A 19,821-nucleotide genomic window follows, 5' to 3' on the forward strand; every position below is an offset into this window, starting at 1 on the left:
TCTAAGATTTTCCCTACCCCAGTCTATTTTAATGTCTGTCTCCCTCTTCTAGATTGTAAGCTCCTTCTGAGCAGCTTGTGTCTACCAATTCTGTTGTCCTGTACTTTTCCAAGTGCATAGTACAGTTCTTTGCACACAGTTAGCACTCAAATACCATCAATCGATCGATTGATTGAAGGTAACAGGGCTGTACTTGCTATATGCCACCATGAGGCATCTGCTTACCTTGTTAACAACCTGAAGCCATTCCTTTATCCAAGGGATGACTCATCTGAATATTGAATATCCTGGGGTTGAATATGAATTGGAGAGGAATGTATGCATGCACTCTATCTATATCTATCTATATGTAAAATGGAAAACTGGAACTCCCTCCCACTTCATATATGACAGCCACCACTCTTCCCACTTTTGAAGACTTATTTAAATCACGTCTCCTTCGAAAGTCTTTTCCTAAGCCCTCATATCCCTTACTCCCGCTCCCTTCTGTGTCATCTATGCACTCTGATCTTTACCTTTTAAGCACTTGATATTCACTCCACTACAATTCCTGCAGCACTTATGTACATATCCATAATTTATTTTAATGTTTGTCTCCCCTCTAGACCATAAGCTTCTTGTGGGCAGGGAGCCTTGCATTATATTCTCCCAAATGCTTAATATAGTGATCTGCACAGAGTGCTCATAAATATCATTTGATTAATATTCACTTTTGCCAGTTCCACCCATGTGTGTAAGTGTGTTGAGACAACATTTCCACACTGAATAAACCCTAAAAATGGTGGCATAGGCCACCTTTTCTAGCCTCTTGCCCAAACGGGACTCCTCAAAACCAGTGGTACCTATTCACTACTGCCTCTTCTCCAACAAAAGTCAAGACAAATTTTTCAGTCTTATTTCAGTCATATTTATTGAGCACTTATTCTGTGCAAAGCACTGTACTAAGCACTTGGGAAAGTAAGTACACTAAAAGAGTAGGGCTTAGTAGTTTATTACTGCGGAGCCCAGTTGGGGAGGCAAGTGGATAACAGCAGTTCAAAGTTGTGACAGGTGTTAATGGCCCATGGCATGGTGAGATGAAGGATAGAGGTCAGAGGATGATCTGGTGTTGTGAAGTGAACTCTTTGTGGGCATATGTCTGTTTATTGTTGTACTGTATTCTCCAAACACTTAATGGAGTGCTCTGCATACTGTAAGCGCTCAGTAAATATGACTGAATGAATGAGTGGAGTGAAAGTGCAGCCCTTTTCCCTGTCAGCATCAAACAATAGAGAATCCGTAATTTCATCAGAAATTGGGCTGGTTTTGGTGGCTGAGGGGAAGGTATATGTGTGCGGTATATGTGTAAAAGTCTTTTTCACTCTGGATGCACATCAAGGCCATCTTTTGGTCTGTGGGTGCCACTGACTCTTGCAGATCCTGGTGTTGCTTGCGTCTCAGTCTTTTGGATCTCTGAACTTGCACATCATGGGAAGGGAACTTGTCTGCTAGCTCTGTTGTAATGTATTCTTCCCAGTGCTTAATATAGTGGTCTGTTCAGAGTAATCAATCAATCAATCAATCAACCAACGGTATTTATGGAGCACTTACATTGTGCCGAGCACTGTACTAAGTACTAAGTGCTGTACTAAGTGTACTAAGCACTGTACTAAGGGAGAGTACAATACAGCAGAAGTAACAGATACATTCCCTGCCCATAACGAGCTTACCGTCTAGAGGGGGAGACAGACATTAATATCAATAAATAATTCATAATATGTCATTGAAATGTATGTACATAAGTGCTGTGGTGTTGGGGGTGGGACAAATATCAGCTATCCAAAGGTCACAGATCTAAGTGCTTATACAATGAAGAAGGGAGAGTGAGCAGGGGAAAAGAAGACTTAATCAGGGAAAGCCTCTTGAGGAAATGTGATCATAATAATGCTTTGAGGATGGAGAGAGTGGTGGTCTGGTGTGTATGGAGGGAGTGGGAGTTCCAGGCTATGGGGAGGAAGTGGGAGAGTGGTCAGTGGTGAGAAAGAGGAGATTGGGGCATAGCGAATAAGCTGGTGCTTGATGAGCTGAGTGTGCAAGCTGGGCTATAGTAATGATAATAATAATCATAGTATTTGTTAAGGGCTTACTATGTGCCTGGCACTGTATTAAGTGCTGGGATGGATACAAGCAAATCGGGTTGGACACAGTCCCTGTCCCACATGGGGCTCACAGTCTCAATCCCTATTTTACAGATGAGGGAACTGAGTACAGAGAAGTGATGTGACTTGCCCAAGGTCTCACAGCAGACAAATGGAGGAGCCAGGATCAGAACTCATGACCTTCTGCCTCACAGCTCTCTGCTCGAGATGCTACACCATGCTGCTTTCTTTGAAAAGAGGTCTGGGGGAGACAGCAGCAAAAAGGCCTGACCCACAAAATGGTAGAAGCATTGGGTAATGGGCATTTCCTGTGCAGTGGGAAATGGGTGTTTATGCATACACCCAAAAGGATCTCACTATTAGTAGCACTAGTTTTTAATATGCATCTACCACTACATAAAGTGGGGTAGGATGTGGGGAAATGATTGAGTGGTAAGGAGTTTCTGTTGACGTGGAGGTGATATCCACTGATTGATTCTAGAAAGTGACTTTCTTATAAAATAAATGCGGGACTTCTCCAGCAATTCCGGGGTGGAGAATGGAAGTGAAACCAATGGCTATGGAAGGAAAATTATTATTCTAATTTATTCTAAATTTATATTAATTGAAATGAAATAAGGAAAATATGATCAGGCGCACATAGTTTGTAAAAGAGAGGCCGCCTTGCTAATATACCTAGAATGAGAAGCAAAAGAAGTCCTGCATTAATCCAGACGTTCAAATGGAAGAAATGAGAGGTGGAATTTGGCCATAATATGGTAGGACCTTGCCCAAGTCCCTTTGAAGAGATATAAAATTCTGATTACATGTGTCGGTTAATAGTATTTTATTTAGAGACACAACTGAAAAAATACAAGAAAGTAAATTCAAACAGAGATTTAAAACCACCAGTTAATATTTAAACCTGAAAATCTCAGTATATTACCCACCTTCACTTCTTTGACCTATCTTTGCGTCAGCTTAATTGGGTGAATTCAGCACTTAGTACAGTCCTCTGTACACAGTAAATGCTCAATAAATGCCACTAATGGAAAGGATTCTCTAACCAGGAAAGCAGCGTGGTCTAGTGGAAAAAGCACAGAGTTAGTAATGAGAGGACTTGGGTTCTATTTCCCGCTCTGTGACCTGATTGCTGTGTGACCTTGGGCAAGACACTTAACTTCTCTGGGCCTCAGTTTCGTCAATGGTAAAATTCATTCATTCATTCAATCATATTTATTGAGAGCTTACTGTGTGCTAAACTGTACTAAACACTTGGAAAGTACAATTCAGCAACACATTGAGACAATCCCTGCCCACAATGGCTCACAGTATAGAAGGCGGGGGGTGGGGGGGGAAGAAGCATGGCTCAGGGGAAAGAGCTTGGGCTTCAGAGTCAGAGGTCATGGGTTCGACTCCCGGCTCTGCCACTTGTCAGCTGTGTGACTGTGGGCGTCACTTCATTTCTCTGGGCCTCAGTTACCTCATCTGTAAAATGGGGATTAACCGTGAGCCTCACGTGGGACAACCTGATGACCCTGTATCTACCCCAGCGCTTAGAACAGTGCTCTGCACATAGTAAGTGCTTAACAAATACCAACAGTACAGACATCAAAACAATGGAGATTTAGTCCCGTTCTCCCTCCTACTTTCACTGTGAGCCCCACTTGGGACAGGGATTCTGCCTGATCTGACTTTTATCTACCCCTTCACTTAGAACAGTGCTTGACACATAATGATAAGCACTGTTTTAGACTGTTTGATAAACACTATGTGCCAGGCACTGTTCTAGGATCTAACCTCAGTTAGACTTAACAAATATCATAAAAACAAACAAACAAAGAAACAAACAAAAAAGTGAGGAACCTGTTTCCTGGAGATGAAGAAGGACATCACTCTACTAGCACCAAGGGGGAAAAAGGAAAGATTTTAGTCTTAGCTCTCCAAGAGAACTCTGAGACCCTGGCTCTATTCAGGACCACCTTTGACTATTGCAAAAGATGGCAATTAAGCCCCTCCTTTGCTTCCTGACAAGTTTCCCCCTTCTTTTCTGAAATCCCCTTGACAACTTTCAACAGAACCTCTGATTAGATGTCTAAATAATAATGATTATAGTATTTGTTAAGTACTTACTGTGTGTCAAGCACTCTACTAAGCTTGGGGTAGATACAATAATCAAGTTGGAAACAGTCCCTGTCCCACACTGGGCTCACGGTCTTAATCCCCATTTTACAGATGACGTAACTGAGGCACAGAGAAGTGACTTGCCCAATGTCACACAGCAGAGAAGTGGTGTAGCTGAGATTAGAACCCAGGTCCTACTGACTCCCAGACCCATGCTCAAAACACACAGCTCTCACCAAAGATTGCTTGTAAGGCAGCGGAAGTATAAGAAATACCTTATTCAAAAAATCCAGGTAAGTGTCCAGAACATTAAAGAGGTGAAAATCCTCTTAGTGTTCTTGGAGAAAAGCTAGGGGGTTTATGACTTAAGAAGGGTAAAACAGATACAGGTACAAATGGTTCTGGATGGGTTAGTAGAGGAGAAAAGTGAGTAAGGATGTCAAGGAGATAAGCATCCCATTATGCCATTCTATAGTTGGAGGTGGAATACTGAGCTATTTGGATAATCTGTCCCATCGGTAATGAAGTCTCTACTTTTCTTCGGTTCTTTTGTTCTTATACTTGGCAAAAGGTGAAATTTCAGGAGTTCATTGCTGAGGAATACAATGTAAGAATCTGAAGCACATATAAAGAACATCTGCTACAGAGTTTTTAGAGTTTTTTTCTAATATAAAAGCAAGGGGTGATGATGCTCATATACCACAGAAGGGAAACAGTATTTTTACAAGGGGAGAATTTAACATGTCATAAAACACAAAGGGCAGCATCTACAAGAGGGGCTACTGTTTAAATAGTTTTCAAAATTAATTAAGAAATGTGCCTGATATCCTAACTGTATTTCTGTTAGCTGAATGGCCATTAGTCAGCTCTATGAATACTGAAGCATTTGCTCTGCCATTCTGTTTCCATTCTCTTCTTTGAAAACACTGCAGAGACTCTCTCCACTCTGTAACTCTATGTGCCATTGGAAGCATGACACAGGATAGAAAAAGTTACTTTAAAAAAGTCAATATTAAAAAAGCTTATGACCCAAATAATGCTGAGTGGGAAATCAGACATTAATTAAAAAAATGAGAGACTTTAGCATAACTACACATTATGATTTCATTTTCTGTGCTTTATGTAATATTAGCCGATCCATAGGGAACTGTCCTGCTGTTCCTTAGGCAAATAATAATATCATTCCTGACCATTATGGTGCATAACAAAAGTACCATAATGGATGGATCCATTTTTCAGATGAGGGCATGTCAATAAACTGACAAATGGCCTTGTAATTTGGACTGTAATGTCTTGATTTTAATAATTCCTGGAGTGGCTTGAAAAATGGATGAATGCGAATGAGTGGTTTAGGACAAAACTCCTGCACATCTCCTTGTCCTTTCACCATTTCCCATCATCCAAAAACTGCCAGTAACCTAGAGTAGTTATCGGACTATGGTTATCCCTACCTTTATTAAAAACACACTGTGATGAGCCCACATTAAGCTGCCTTATTTAGTGACTGCTTGTGATCCCATGAACAACAGTGAGGAAGAAATTGGTGAAAGCACTGATGGACTTTACTTGAGGACAGGGGATTGCTGGGCAGTGGGAATGGAGCATGGAGGTGGGGCTTTCTCAAAAGCGGGCCTGAGCCAATCAATGATTGCTTGTAGAGCCACAGCTGTGATGCCTAAGGCAGATAAAAGGCACTCGTTTTAAATTACGAGGAGACCCACACAGAAAGTAGTAAGCAAGGCATGTAGGAGGTACAGAGGGAAATACCTGGAGCAGAAGCATGCAGAGGAGAAGCAAGAAGGAAACAAGCTGAGAGCGACAGAAGCAGCAGGAGAGCAGCACTCAAAAGCAGCAGAAGGCAACAGCACTTGGGAGGAGAAAGAAGAAACATTGGTAGAATGGGCTCCCATGGCCACCTGTCTGGTATTGGACCCTTGATGAAGTGGAGTGAGTGAATGTGTGTATGTGTCACTCACTTGCATTTTGGTAAAAACTAAGTAAAAAACTTTCCTCATTAATGTTGGTGGTCAGTGGTGATTAAAGAGCTGATTGGGTGCTGTAAAGACAATGGTCAGGACTTCTGCTTATTGACTCTACTAAATGTCACTGAGGCTCCCCTGGTCCAGGAAGGTCCTGGTTGATACGAGCTGGGGAGAAGGATCGTGACACACATTTCCTCCAAGAGGACTTCCCTGACTAGTCCTTCATTTCCTCTTCTCCCACTTCCTTCTGTGTTGGGCTTGAAACCTTTATTCCCCTCTCCCTCAGTCCCAGAGCACCTATGTACAGCATGGCTCAGTGGAAAGAGCATGGGCTTAGGAGTCAGAGGTCATGGGTTCTAATCCTGACTCTGCCACCTGTCAGCTGTGTGACTTTGGGCAAGTCACTTAACTTCTCGGTGCCTCAGTTACCTCAACTGTAAAATAGGGATTAAGACTAAGCCCCACATGGGACAACCTGATTACCTTGTATCCTCCCCAGTGCTTAGAAGAGTGCTTGTCACATAGTAAGCACTCAAATACCAACATTATTATTATTATTATTGTCTAATGCTGTGGGCCTGAGAGAGGGTACTTATGTACAGACCCATAATTAATTTATTCATATTAATGTCTGCTTCCCCTCTTAGTAAACTTGTTGTAGGCTGGGAAAGTGTCTACTCTGGTTGTACTTGCCCAAGCATTTAGTACAGTGCTCTGCACACAGTATACATGATTGACTGACCGATTCCTATAACTAGCCAGTACATTTTTCATTAAGTGCTTACTATGTGCCGAGCACTGTTCTAAGCCCTGGGGTAGATACAGGGTAATCAGGTTGTCCCACGTGAGGCTCATGGACTTAATCCCCATTTTACAGATGAGGTAACTGAGGCACCGAGAAGTTAAGTGACTAGCCCAAAGTCACACAGCTGACAGATGGAGGAGCAGGGACTAGAACCCATGACCTCTGACTCCTAAGCCCAGGCTCTTTCCACTGAGCCACGCTGCTTAACTAAGAAAAGTGGCCAAACAACGAGGCACCCTGTTTCAATGAAATGCAGGTCATCGATTCCATTTATGTTGGCAAGGTTGGTTATTCAACATTCCTGTGGATGTGTAAGTGGATCTAAGCAAGCTTGTTGGCTGGGAGCGTATCTACCTAGCCTATGGTATCGTACCCTCCCAACTTCTTATTACAGTGCTCTGCCCACAGGAAATGCCAATTGGCTGATTGACTGGTTCAAGGAAGAAGCTTCAGGAAGAGGTGAAGAGAGACTCACCTGAGGGGAGTCCCAGCGATTCTGTCAGAAGTGAGCTACTCACATTTGCCCTCCCCGATCATTTTCTTCAACTGCAAATTCTCCAGCTGTCCCTCTTCGTCTGGTCCTCGGCTAGTACCACCACAGTTCTCTTTTACTCCTCTTCTTTCATGTTCTCTATTTCTCTCTTTCACCTCTGCTCATGGTTCTTCTCTCTTCTCACTCCCCGCATTTCTGACCCATCTCCAGCAGGCTCTCCTGCCCATTACACCCTCTCCCTGCCAATATTATTTCCCTTTTAACTGTTGGATCCAAAAACTGGAATCAAAGACACTCTGAAAAATTGAAGCACTATATAAATGGGTAGCATGCTTGCCCTCCAGTGATTTGTAGACCTCACTAACTTAAACTAGTACCTGGGGGAATGACCATGTCTATTGTAGATTTCCCCCTTTTTGATGCAAGCAAATGTGTCAAGTGCATACTGTGGAATGGTTAAATAAGGGGAGGAAAGAGTTGAGCAGTGTGGCATAAGCAGCATTTAGATAAGCAGCATGGCCTAATGGACAAAGTTCAGGCCTGAGAGTTCGAAAGACATAGGCTCTAATCCCAGCTCTGCCCCTTATCGGCTATGTGACCTTGGACAAGTCATTTAACTTCTCTGTGTCTGTTACCTCATCTGTAAAAGGGAGATTGAGTTTGGGAGCCCTATGGGGACATGGACTGTGCAGAGCACGTGCACATGTACTATGTGCAGAGCACTGTACTCAGGGCTTGGAATGTACAATTCGGTAACTGATAGAGACAATCCCTGCCCATTGACAGGTTTACAGGTATATCCGTTCCATACCTAGTTTGTGCAGTGACTAGTGAGTGAAGGCAATCTGCTACAAGTCAAAACTCACCTGTGCTGGGCAGCAGAGGCATGGGAGAGAGTTGAGGGAGGAGACTCGAGTGTCCTGTGTGGAAGAAGGCAATGGTAAATCACATCCATATTTTTGCCAAGAAAACTCTATGGATACACTACCAGAATGATGGCAGATGGATGTGGGGTGTTCTGGGAGAGAGGTGTTCATGGAGTCACTATGGGCCGGAAGTGAATCAACAGTATAAGACATTATTATAATTATTATTATTTGCACTGCATGTTTCTTCTCGCTAGTCAGGGAAGAGAGAGGTTTTTCAGAGTTACTTGAATGAAGGGAAACAAAAGCTAGTTTATAATGGGAGAGAAAGGAGAATAAGTAGTGATTAAAGAGTGATTGGGTGCCTTAAAGACAATGGCCAGGACTTTCATTTGTTGTAGTGTAGAATGGGAAATCATTGGAGATTTTGGAGGAACAGGAAGATGTGCAAGAGATGGTGCTTTAGAAAAATGATCTGGGCAGCAGAATGAATTATGGACTAGAGAAGAGAGAGAGAGGAGGCAGGTTGGTCTGTGAGGAGGCTGATGCAGTAGGCAAGTCAGAATATAATGATGGCATTGTTAAGCACTTATGTGCCAAGGACTGTTCTAAGCACTGGGGTAGATATAAGGTAATCAGGGTGTCTCATGTGGGGTTCACAGTCATAATCCCCATTTTACAGAAGAGATCACTAAGGCACAGAGAAGTTAAGTGACTTGCCCAAAGTCACACAGCTGATAAGTGGTGGAGCCGGGATTAATAATGTTGGTATTTGTTAAGCGCTTACTATGTGCCGAGCACTGTTCTAAGAGCTGGGGTAGACACAGGGGAATCAGGCTGTCCCACGTGGGGCTCACAGTCTTAATCCCCATTTTACAGATGAGGTAACTGAGGCACAGAGAAGTTAAGTGACTTGCCCACAGTCACACAGCTGACAAGTGGCAGAGCTGGGATTCGAACTCATGACCTCTGACTCCAAAGCCCGTGCTCTTTCCACTGAGCTATGCTAGACCTCATGACCTCTGACTCCCAAGCCTGGGCTCTTTCCACTAAGCCACGCTGCTTCTCTAAGCATATGAAGGATATGACAAGTGTCTGGAACAACACTGTGGGAGCATGGATGGAGAGGAAGAGACTGATTCTAGAAATGTTTTCGGGAGAAGAATCCATAGGCTTTTGTGACAGACTGAACATGGGGATTGAAAAGGAGGGAGCAGAGTCATGGATAATGCCAAAGTTATGAGGTGAGTCCTCTAGACTATAAGTCCCTTGCAGGCAGGGAATAGGCCTACTGACTGTATTCTATTGTACTCTCTCAAGTGCTTAGTAGAGTGCTCTGCTCACAGTAAAAAATTTCATAAATATTTTTGATTGATTGGAGATGAGGATGATGGTGGTTAGGGGGAGGAAAGGATTTGGGAGGGAAATAGGGGTGGGACATCCAGGTACCGATGTCCTGGAGGCAAAAGGAGATGTAAGATTGAAAAAAAATAGGAGAGATCAGGGCTGGCTAGCTAGATTTATGAGTAAATTCCCCAAGGGAGTGAGTGAAGAGCTTTGTGGGATGGTCAGTGCTAGCTGTTAGGAGGCAGAGCCAGAAAAGCAGATTAATTAAGGTCAGTTTCTCTGGTACTACTACTAATAATAGTAATAATTCTGGTATTTGTTAAGTGCTTACTGTATGCCAGGCACTCTACTAAGCACTGGGGTGGATACAAGCAAACTGTTTTGCTTTGGACACAGTCCCTGACCCACATGGGCTCACAATCTTAGTCCCCATTTTACAGATGAGGAAACTGAGGTGCAGAGAAGTGAAGACACTTGCCCAAAGTCACACAGCAGACAAGTGGAGGAGCTAGGATTACAACCCACAGTCTTTTGACTCCCAGGCCAGGGCTCTATCCACTAGGCCATGCTGCTCTGCACCTGGTAGGTAATAAATGCTGTTGATCCTAGTTTGGTACCATGAAACCCTTCCCTATTATGACCTGATTGCTCTACTGATTACAGGGAAAATCCTGAAGTGAAGTGTGCACGAGGATCCCTTTGTCCCATGTCTGGTCCTAAGTGACTTCTTACCAGTTCGGATCAAGGAAAGAGTCATAACAGTGGGGTCTAATGGAAAGAACAAGGTCCTGGGAATCCGAGGACTTGGGTTCCATACCCAGTTCTGCCACTTGCTTCCTGTGTGAACTAATGCAAACCACCTAACTTCTCTGTGCCTCAGGTTACTGATCTGTAAAATGGGGATTCAGTACCTCTTCTTCCTCCTTTTGAGAACATGAGTCCCAGGTGGGACAGAGACTGTATTACCTGTTTAACTTGTACAAACTCCAGCACTTAGTACAGCGTTTGGCCCAGAGGAAGTGCTTAACAGATACCAAAGTTATTATGATGTGTGAGGAAGGGTAGACTAGCTTCTGTTTCTCAAACTCCTACACTTCTCCACTTTTCCTCCCCATCCCATGCTCAAGCATGTACTTTGGGGGAGAGTTCTGCCCCGTCTCACTTTCTCCCCCCAGCCCACCTCTCTCTGGGAATGGTTTTGGAGTCAGTCCAACTCTTCCTATTCCACATCAATAAATGAAATACTGATCTGCTGGCACCTCAAAACTGATGATTATAGTAGTATTAAGTTCTTGCTACGCTCACTGTTATAAGCTTCTTGTGGGTAGGGAACACGCCTACCATTCTACTAAACCATTCAGTTCAAGTTTCCTCATTTTACAGATGAGGAAATTGAGGGAAGAGAAGCAAAATGACTTGCCCAAGATCTCCTGTATCCTAGACCACCCTGAGTTCTTCCCACTAGGCCATGCTACTTCTCCGCAACTGTCCATAACTGAACTTTTCACCTTCCCTCCTCCCAAATCCCTCACTCTGCTGACTTCACTGCCATCCTCTTTGTGACCTAATCTTGCAATCATCCTCGACCCCTCATTGTCCTTCTGCTCTCAAATCCAATCTACCGCAAAAACCTATTGCCTCTCCTTAGAAACATCTCATCGATCTGTCCCTTTTCCCTCATACAAATATTACCCTGGTTGAAGCACTTGTTATATCTTGATTGGATGTTTGTATTGGTAGAGAAGATTGTAGAGAAGCAACATGGCTGAGTGGAAGTGTGGCTTAGTGGAAGCATGGTGTGGTTTATATTGTACTCGCCTAAGCACTTAGTACAGTGTTTTGTGCACAGTAACTGCTCACTAAATATGATTGAATGAATGAATGGATAGAGTGGTTAGAGAGCATGAGCCTGGGAGTCAGAAGCACCTGGGTTCTAATCCCGGCTCTGCCACTTACCTGAGGTGTGATCTTGGGCAAGTCATTTGGGCAACTGAGGCAACTCTTTGCCTCAGTTACTTCGTCAAACTGAGATTAAAGCTGTGAGTCCCATGTGGGAAAGAGACTGTGTCCAACCTGATTAACTTGTATCTACCCCAGCACTTAAAACAGTGCTTGGCACATAGTAAGCACTTTAGCACCATTATTATTATTGGTTTTCTCTTTGTTTTTCCAGACTCTGGCCCCTTTCCCCGCACCATTTTCCCCCACTTCTGTCCACACTCCAAGCTGCTGATGGGATCATATGCAACATCACTATCTCAAAATCCTCAGATGTCAATGAATTGTCATGTATGATATCTCCCTCTTCATCAACCAAAGACTCCTAAACATTGGCTTCGAATCATCCTATTCACCATCTTCACCAACTGATCAGGTCTCTTCACTCACTACTACCCAATTTGCACTCTTTGCTTCATGCAAAGGGAAAAACTATCCTCTACAGGTTCAAACCTCATTACATACTGGTGTTCATATGGTACTTTCATAGCATAGGTGAGAAAAATGAAGCCAAGTGGCTTTTCCCATTTAATTTTTTCTTCCCAGGATATGGCCTCCTTATTATTTTCTCAGGAAGTATGTGCTCACAAGAACCCACAACACTACTGTATGTTTCAGTTACATATTGTATTTAAGCACTTGTTTATTTCTTTAAAACCATCTTTCTTTTTTCTTCTGCCACCTATTTTCAATAGTATTTGTTAAGTACTAACCATGTGTCAGGCACTGTACTAAATCCTGGTGCAGATTCAAGATAATTAGCTGAGACCCAGTCTGTGTCCCACATGAGGCTCACAGTTTTAATTCCCATTTAAAAGACAAGGTAACTGAGGCACAGAGAAGTTAAGCGACTTGCAACTTGCCCAAAGTCACAGTAGAAAAATGGCCGAGCCAGGATTAGAACTCAGGTCCTCTGACTACCAGGCCTATGCTCTTTTCATTAGGTCATGCTGCTTCTCTATTTGTAAATTATTTGGAACCTGTCTCACTAGATTGAAAGTCCTTGTGGGCAAGGATTGTACTCTCTAATACACTTAGTCATATGCTTTGCACACAGTTACTTAATAATTAGTGTTGTTGAATCACAAAGAGGCCAGGGACCAGTTTCTATCCCGTGATCCCTCTAATTATGACAGTAATTGTGGTATTTTTAAGCCTTTTCTATCTGCCAAACACTGTACTAAGCCCTGAGATAGATCTAAGATAATCAACCACTTGGGGCTTACAATCTAACTGAAGGAGAATGGATATTGAGTCCTAATTTTACAGATGAGATAACTGAAGCACAGAAAATTTAAGTGACTAGCCCAAGGTCACACAGAAAGCAAGTGCTAGAGTCCTGACTAGAATCCAAGTCCCCTGACTTCCAGGCCGGCTCTTTCCACTTGGCCATAGTACTTCTCTCTCTCAGACACAAGTGACTAGGCCTTGAATCTATGGCCATTTAGGCTGTGGGGACTAGTGGATGACTTAAAAATCTGACTCCCAGTGGCTTCTCTACATTAAGGCAATTCTTCTCATTTTCCTGCTGTTGGTGAAAAATTGTTCTCCTTGGAATCTATGCTGTTTAATAATTTAATGATGTTTCACATTTCATCTTTATAAGATAAACTGCACAATACGTTTAATCCATAGAGTGGTTATGTTGAAAATATTTACCGTTCTTTTTCTAATGATCATAAATCATCCATGTTCTTTCTCTGAAATTCTCCAAAAACAGCCGGTCAAGGTAGTCTCAAGGAGAGAAAGCCCTGGTGATATTGTCTACAGTGATGTGAGCATTGAGGAAGATGGGGTTTAGGTGGGAAGATGAAGATTTCTGTTTTGAGCATGTTTAATTGGTGGTGTTGGCAGGACATCCAGGTAGAGAGGTCCTGAAGGTGGGAGGAAATGTAAGACTGCAGAGAAGAACAGAAGTCAGGGTTGGAGAGACATATTTGGGAATCATCTATGTAAAGATAGTAGTTGAAATCAAGAGGGTGAATGAGTTCTCCAAGAGAGATAGGAGGAGAACCAGGAGAGGACAGTGTCAGTGAAGCCAAGGTTGGATAATATTTCAAGGAGAAGAAGGTAGTCCACAGCGTTGAAGGGAGCTGAAAGTTTTAGGAGGATTAGGATGGAGTAGAGACGATTGGATTTGGCAAGAAGATGGTCATTGGTGACCTTTGAGAGGGCAGATTCCTTGAAGTAAAGGAGGTGGAAAACAGATTGGAGGAGATCAAGGAGAGAATTGGAGGAGAGGAAGTGAGGACAGCAAGTGTAGATAACTTGCTCAAGGAGTATGGAAAGGAATGGTAGGAGGGAGATGAGGTGATAACCAGAAAGAATTTAGGGATCAAGGGAGGGTTTATTTAGGTTAGGGTGTTTGAAACATATGAACATGTTTGAAAGAAGTGAGGAAGAAGCCACTGGAAAGTGAACAATTGAAAATAGGGAAGGGAAGGAAGAAAGAAAGATAGTGTTTTAGTAATATATGAAGGGATGGGGTCAGGGGCTCAAGTGGAGGAGGTTGATTTTGAAGTGAGGCGAGAAATCTCCTTTTGAGATACTATTGGGAATATTGGTAGAGTTGAAGAAGGTGGAGAAAGAGTGGGGTCCTGGAGTTGAACAGGAGAAATTTTAGGGAGATCACACTTGATGGGTTCTATTTTATCAATAAAGTATGTGACCAGGTTATTAGGGGAAAGAGACGGTGAAAGGAGGTTTGATTAGGTAGTTAAACATCTTGAATAGCTGACTGGAGCTGTGCGTATGGGATTCAATAAGGATAGAGAAGTATTGTTGTCAGACAGAGGAGAAGACAGAGTTAAAGTAGCATGGCTTAGTGGATAGACTACGGGTCTGGGAGTCAGAAGGACCTGGATTCTAATCCTGACTCTGCCACATATCTGGATGTGGGCAAGTGACTTAACTTCTCTATACCTCAGTTACGTCATCTATTAAAAAAAGGGGATTAAGGTTGTGAGCCCAATGTGAGATAGGGACTGTGTCCAACCTGATTAACTGGCATCTACCCCAACATTTAGAACAGTACTTGGTACATAGTAAGTGCTTAACAAGTAGCATAATTACCATCATTGTTAATTATTAAAGCTGTTGAGGATGAATTTTAGATGGGTGAAGTCAGCCAGGTATCTGCATTTCTGCCGGTAGCTCTCCACAGCTCTAATTTAGGAATGGAAGAAGCAGAGTGTGGAGGTCATCCAGGGCTGTGGATTAATGGCATGAGACTGGTGGAGAGAAAGAGGAGAGAGGGAGTTGAGTTCAGTGAAGTGGGTAGTGTTCAGGTATCAATTTTTGCATTAAGAGAAGGTAGGCTGGGTATTGAGACTAAATGGGGCACGATGATTTTAGAATATTAGAGGGTGTCAAAAAGCATAGGTCTCTTTGGCGGAACAGGGCAAGTTTGCGGGAAGTGGGTGCATGGGGGAGAGCAGGTGAAAGTGGACTGAATGATGGTCTGCAGTATATGGAGGGAGGAGCTTCCAGGCAGGAGGGTAGATGTGAGCAGAGTTCAACAGTGAAATATATGAGATTGAGGTACAGTAGGTAGGTTGGCATTAGAGGAGTGAAGTTTGTTCATTCATTCATTCAATAGTATTTATTGAGTGCTTACTATATGCAGAACACTGTACTAAGCGCTTGGAATGTACAAATCAGTAACAGATAGAGACAGTTCCTGCCCTTTGACGGGCATACAGTCTAATTGGGGGAGACGGACAGATAAAAACAATAGCAATAAATAGAATCAAGGGGATGAACATCTCATTAGAACAATAGCAAATAAATAGAATCAAGGTGATGTACATCTCATTAACAAAATCATTAGGGTAATGAAAATATATACAGTTGAGCGGACGAGCACAGTGCTGAGGGGAGGGAAAGGGAGAGGGGGAGGAGCAGAGGGAAAGGGGGAAAAAAGACTTAGCTGAGGAGAGGTGAAGGGGGGGTAGAGGGGAAGCAGAGGGAGCAGAGGGAAAAGGGGAGCTCAGTCTGGGAAGGCTTCTTGGAGGAGGTGAGCTTTAAGTAGGGTTTTGAAGAGGGGAAGAGAATTAGTTTGGCGGAGGTGAGGAGGGAGGGCATTCCAGGACAGCAAGAGGACGTGGCCCAGGGGTTGACGGCGGGCTAGGCGAGAATGGGGGACAGTGAGGAGGTGGGCGGCAGAGGAGTGGAGCGTGTGGGGAGGGCAGTAGAAAGAGAGAAGGGAGGAGAGGTAGGAAGGGGCAAGGTGATGGAGAGCCTTGAAGCCTAGAGTGAGAAGATTTTGTTTTGCGCGGAGGTCGATAAGCAACCAATGGAGGTTTTTAAGAAGGGGAGTGACATGCCCAGAGCATTTCTGTAGGAAGATGAGCTGGGCAGTGGAGTGAAGAATAGACTGGAGCGGGAAGAGAGAGGAGGAAGGAAGATCAGAGAGAAGGCTGACACAGTAGTCTAGCCAGGATATTACGAGAGCCCATAACAGTAAAATAGCCATTTGGGTGGAGAGGAAAGGGCAGATCTTGGCGATATTATAAAGGTGAGACTGGCAGGTTTTGGTGACAGATCGGATGCATGGGGTGAACGAGAGAGCTGTGTCAAAGAAACGAGAGAGCTAAGTCAAAGATGACACCGAGGTTGCGGGCCTGAGAGACGGGAAGGATGGCTGTACCATCCACAATGATAGGGAAGTCAGGAAGAGGACAGGGCTTGGGAGGGAAGATGAGGAGCTCAGTTTTGGACTTGTTGAGTTTTAGGTGGCGGGCAGACATCCAGGTAGAGACGTCTTGGAGGCAGGAGGAGATACAAGCCTGAAGGGAGGGGGAGAGAACGGGGCAGAGATGTAGATCTGTGTGTCATCTGCATAGAGATGATAGTTGAAGCCGTGAGAGCGAATGAGTTCACCGAAGGAGTGAGTGTATATGGAGAACAGAAGAGGGCCAAGAACTGACCCTTGAGGAACCCCAACAGTTAGAGGATGGGAGGGGGAGGAGGAGCCCGCGAAGAAGACCGAGAATGAACGGCCAGAGAGATAAGAGGAGAACCAGGAGAGGACGGAGTCCGTGAAGTCAAGGTGAGATAAGGTGTGGAGAAGAAGGGGATGGTCAACAGTGTCAAAGGCAGCTGAGAGGTCAAGGAGGATTAGGATAGAGTAGGAGCCATTGGATTTGGCAAGAAGGAGGTCGTGGGTGACCTTAGAGAGAGCAGTCTTGGTAGAGTGGAGGGGACGGAAGCCAGATTGGAGGGGGTCCAGGAGAGAAAGTGCATGAGTTGGGTTGTAGAAGGAGATGAGTGAGGTTAGGTGAGAGGGGGAGAGCTAGTTGAGCACCTTAAAGCTGAAGATAAAGAGTTTCTGTTGATGCAAAGGTAGCTGGGAAACCATTAAAGGTGTTTGAGAGTTGGGAGATGTGCACAGAATGACTTTTTAGGAAAAAGGGATGGGCAGCAGAGTGATGTTTAGATGAGGGGAATGAGCCTGGAGGCAGGGAGTTTAGCGACGAGGCTGCTGCAATAGTAGAGCTGGGATATGACATGTGTTTATGACACGGTCCCTGTCCCACATAGGACTCACAATTTTAATGATGACTTGAATCATGAAGCAGCTGAATTATCTTGGAATCTGGAGGGGAATGTAAATAATAATAATAAGGATGTTATTTGTTAAGCGCTTACTATATGATAGGCACTGTATTAAGCACTGGGGTGGATACAAGAAATTCAAGTTGGACACATTCCCTCTCCCATTTGGGGCTCACAGTCTCAATCTCCATTTTATAGAAGAGGTAACTGAAGCACAGAGAAGTAAAGTGACTTGCTCATGGGCACAAAGCAAACAAGTGGCAGAGCCAGGATTAGAACCCATGACCTTCTGACTCCCAGGCCTGTGTTCTCTCCATTAGGCAATGCTGCTTCTCTAAAGTCTAGGGAGCAAGGTGGGAGGATTGGTGGTAATCCTGGAGGAAAGCTCTTCAGGTAGAATTTCTCACATTATCATGTTTCACTTCTTTGTCATGCAGCATAATAGAATGAAATCCTATGGTATAGAATAGAGATCATGGATTTTTTATTCCGCACATCAGGATGGACTGTGAAGTCAGCCCTGGGTCTCAGGAAACTTTAGTTTCACTCAGCTCTTGAAATGGATGACTCAGAACTTTTTCACCGGGCTCATTTCTCTTGCATAAGGTGACAATTTAAATGAGGGGAAGACTGAGTGCTAGAACACAAAATGTCTTGGAACTTATCTTAGCAACTAGGTCCGCTTATCATTAGAAGATGTTCTTTCAGGTTCAACTAGTTTAAAAACCCTTTAGTAAATTTCCAAAGCTCTTTCCAACATAATAGACCAATTTCCTCCTCAATCTGCACCCCTGAAGGAGTTTAAAATCATTTCTCTGACATTCTCATTGATTAATTGGAGTTTGATTGGTGTCAGCTACTGTCAGCTGTGATAACACTGTCCCTCTGTAAACCCTGACTCTCTGGAGGTGACTCAGAAAGGTTCCTGAATCAGGGGGAGCGATGGGTTGGGTTTAAAAGTAGATGCTTAGCAGGGCGATGAAAGCTAAACGAAACTAGGGAAAAAGTCATGCAGTGCATCCCTAGCTGATAACCTAAAGCTATGGCTGTAGCAATTATGTTACAATTAACCTTACAATTAAAGATATTGCAGAATATCTTTAATTGTAATGTAATCTCATTCTGTCTGATATCTAGTCTCATGTTATACTGAGCAGGTTCAGTATTTAGGGTGGTTACAGATGGCTCTGAAGCATACCAAGCATCCCTTTGCTGACCTGGAAGCAAATACTTGTGGTATGTAAGCCAAGCACTGCTCTAAATGCTGGGGTAGATGCAAGATAACCAGGTCAACCACAGTCCCTGTCACAAAGATGTATGAGGATTTTATAAGGCAAGGAAGTCATAAAGACACTGGGAAAGGTTCTTTGGGAAAAGTTGCAGAATCTTGACCTTGTTTTTGGGTACGTTCCTGACTCAGGAACGTTGCTCAGGAGCTGTTAGTTTTCCCTCCCAGGTTCCTGAAACACAGATGTCATTTTCAAGCCTTGTGATTTGGTGACAGGGATCTAGTGGGTGGACGCTGGATGTTTGAAATAAAAAATCCTGATATAAAGTTGTCTGGAGATATAACCATGTCTTGTCAGGGACAAGTATGACCTAATGGCTAGAGCACAGGCCAGGGAGTCAGAGGACCTGGGTGCTAATCTGGACTCTGCCAGTTGCCTGCTGCGTGACCTTGGACAAGTCATTTAACTTCGCTGTGCCCCAGTTTCTTCAGCTGTAATATGGGGATTTAATACCTGTTCTTCCTTGGACCGGAAGACTCGTGTGGGACAGAGACTATGTCAGATCTGATTACCTTGTATCTACCCCAGTGCTCAGTGCTTCACATAGTATGCATTTAACAAATAAATCCCCTCTCAGGATCACTCCTGGAAAGTTTCCAGTACTCTACCAGTCTCAACTATGGGAGGGAGAGTGAAGCAGAGGCCTACCCATTCCATTCCTTGCTTGGGCAGTGGCTAGCGAGTGGAAGGCAATCTGCTATAAGACAGGGTAAGTACTTGGCCCTCTTAATAATAATAATAATAATAATGTTGGTATTTGTTAAGCGCTTACTATGTGCCGAGCACTGTTCTAAGCGCTGGGATAGACATAGGGGAATCAGGTTGTCCCACGTGGGGCTCACAGTCTTAATCCCCATTTTACAGATGAGGGAACTGAGGCACAGAGAAGTGAAGTGACTTGCCCACAGTCACACAGCCGACACTCTTCTGTTCTCCATCTACACTCACTCCCTTGGTGAACTCATTCGCTCTCACGGCTTCAACTATCATCTCTATGCAGATGACACACATCTACATCTCTGCCCCATCCTCTCCCCCTCCCTTCAGGCTTGTATCTCCTCCTGCCTCCAAGACGTCTCTACCTGGTTGTCTGCCCGCCACCTAAAACTCAACAGGGCCAAAACTGAGCTCCTCATCTTCCCTCCCAAGCCGGGTCCTCTTTCTGATTTCCCCATCACCGTGGACGGTATGACCATCCTTCCCGTCTCTCAGGCCCGCAACCTCGGTGTCATCTTTGACTCGGC

The 19,821-nt window shown here is 43.9% G+C and overlaps 1 non-coding gene across 1 annotated transcript; it reads left to right on the forward strand.

Moving 5' to 3' along the window:
* The first annotated feature begins 19,144 nt into the window (after positions 1-19,144).
* On the forward strand, positions 19,145-19,282 carry LOC114811825. Its single transcript, XR_003759521.1, has one exon. It is a non-coding gene; the product is annotated as a small nucleolar RNA SNORA7 (small nucleolar RNA).
* The last annotated feature ends 539 nt before the right edge of the window (positions 19,283-19,821 follow it).

This window comes from Ornithorhynchus anatinus, chromosome 4 (genome assembly GCF_004115215.2).
Source record: "Ornithorhynchus anatinus isolate Pmale09 chromosome 4, mOrnAna1.pri.v4, whole genome shotgun sequence".
Lineage (NCBI taxonomy): Eukaryota > Metazoa > Chordata > Mammalia > Monotremata > Ornithorhynchidae > Ornithorhynchus > Ornithorhynchus anatinus.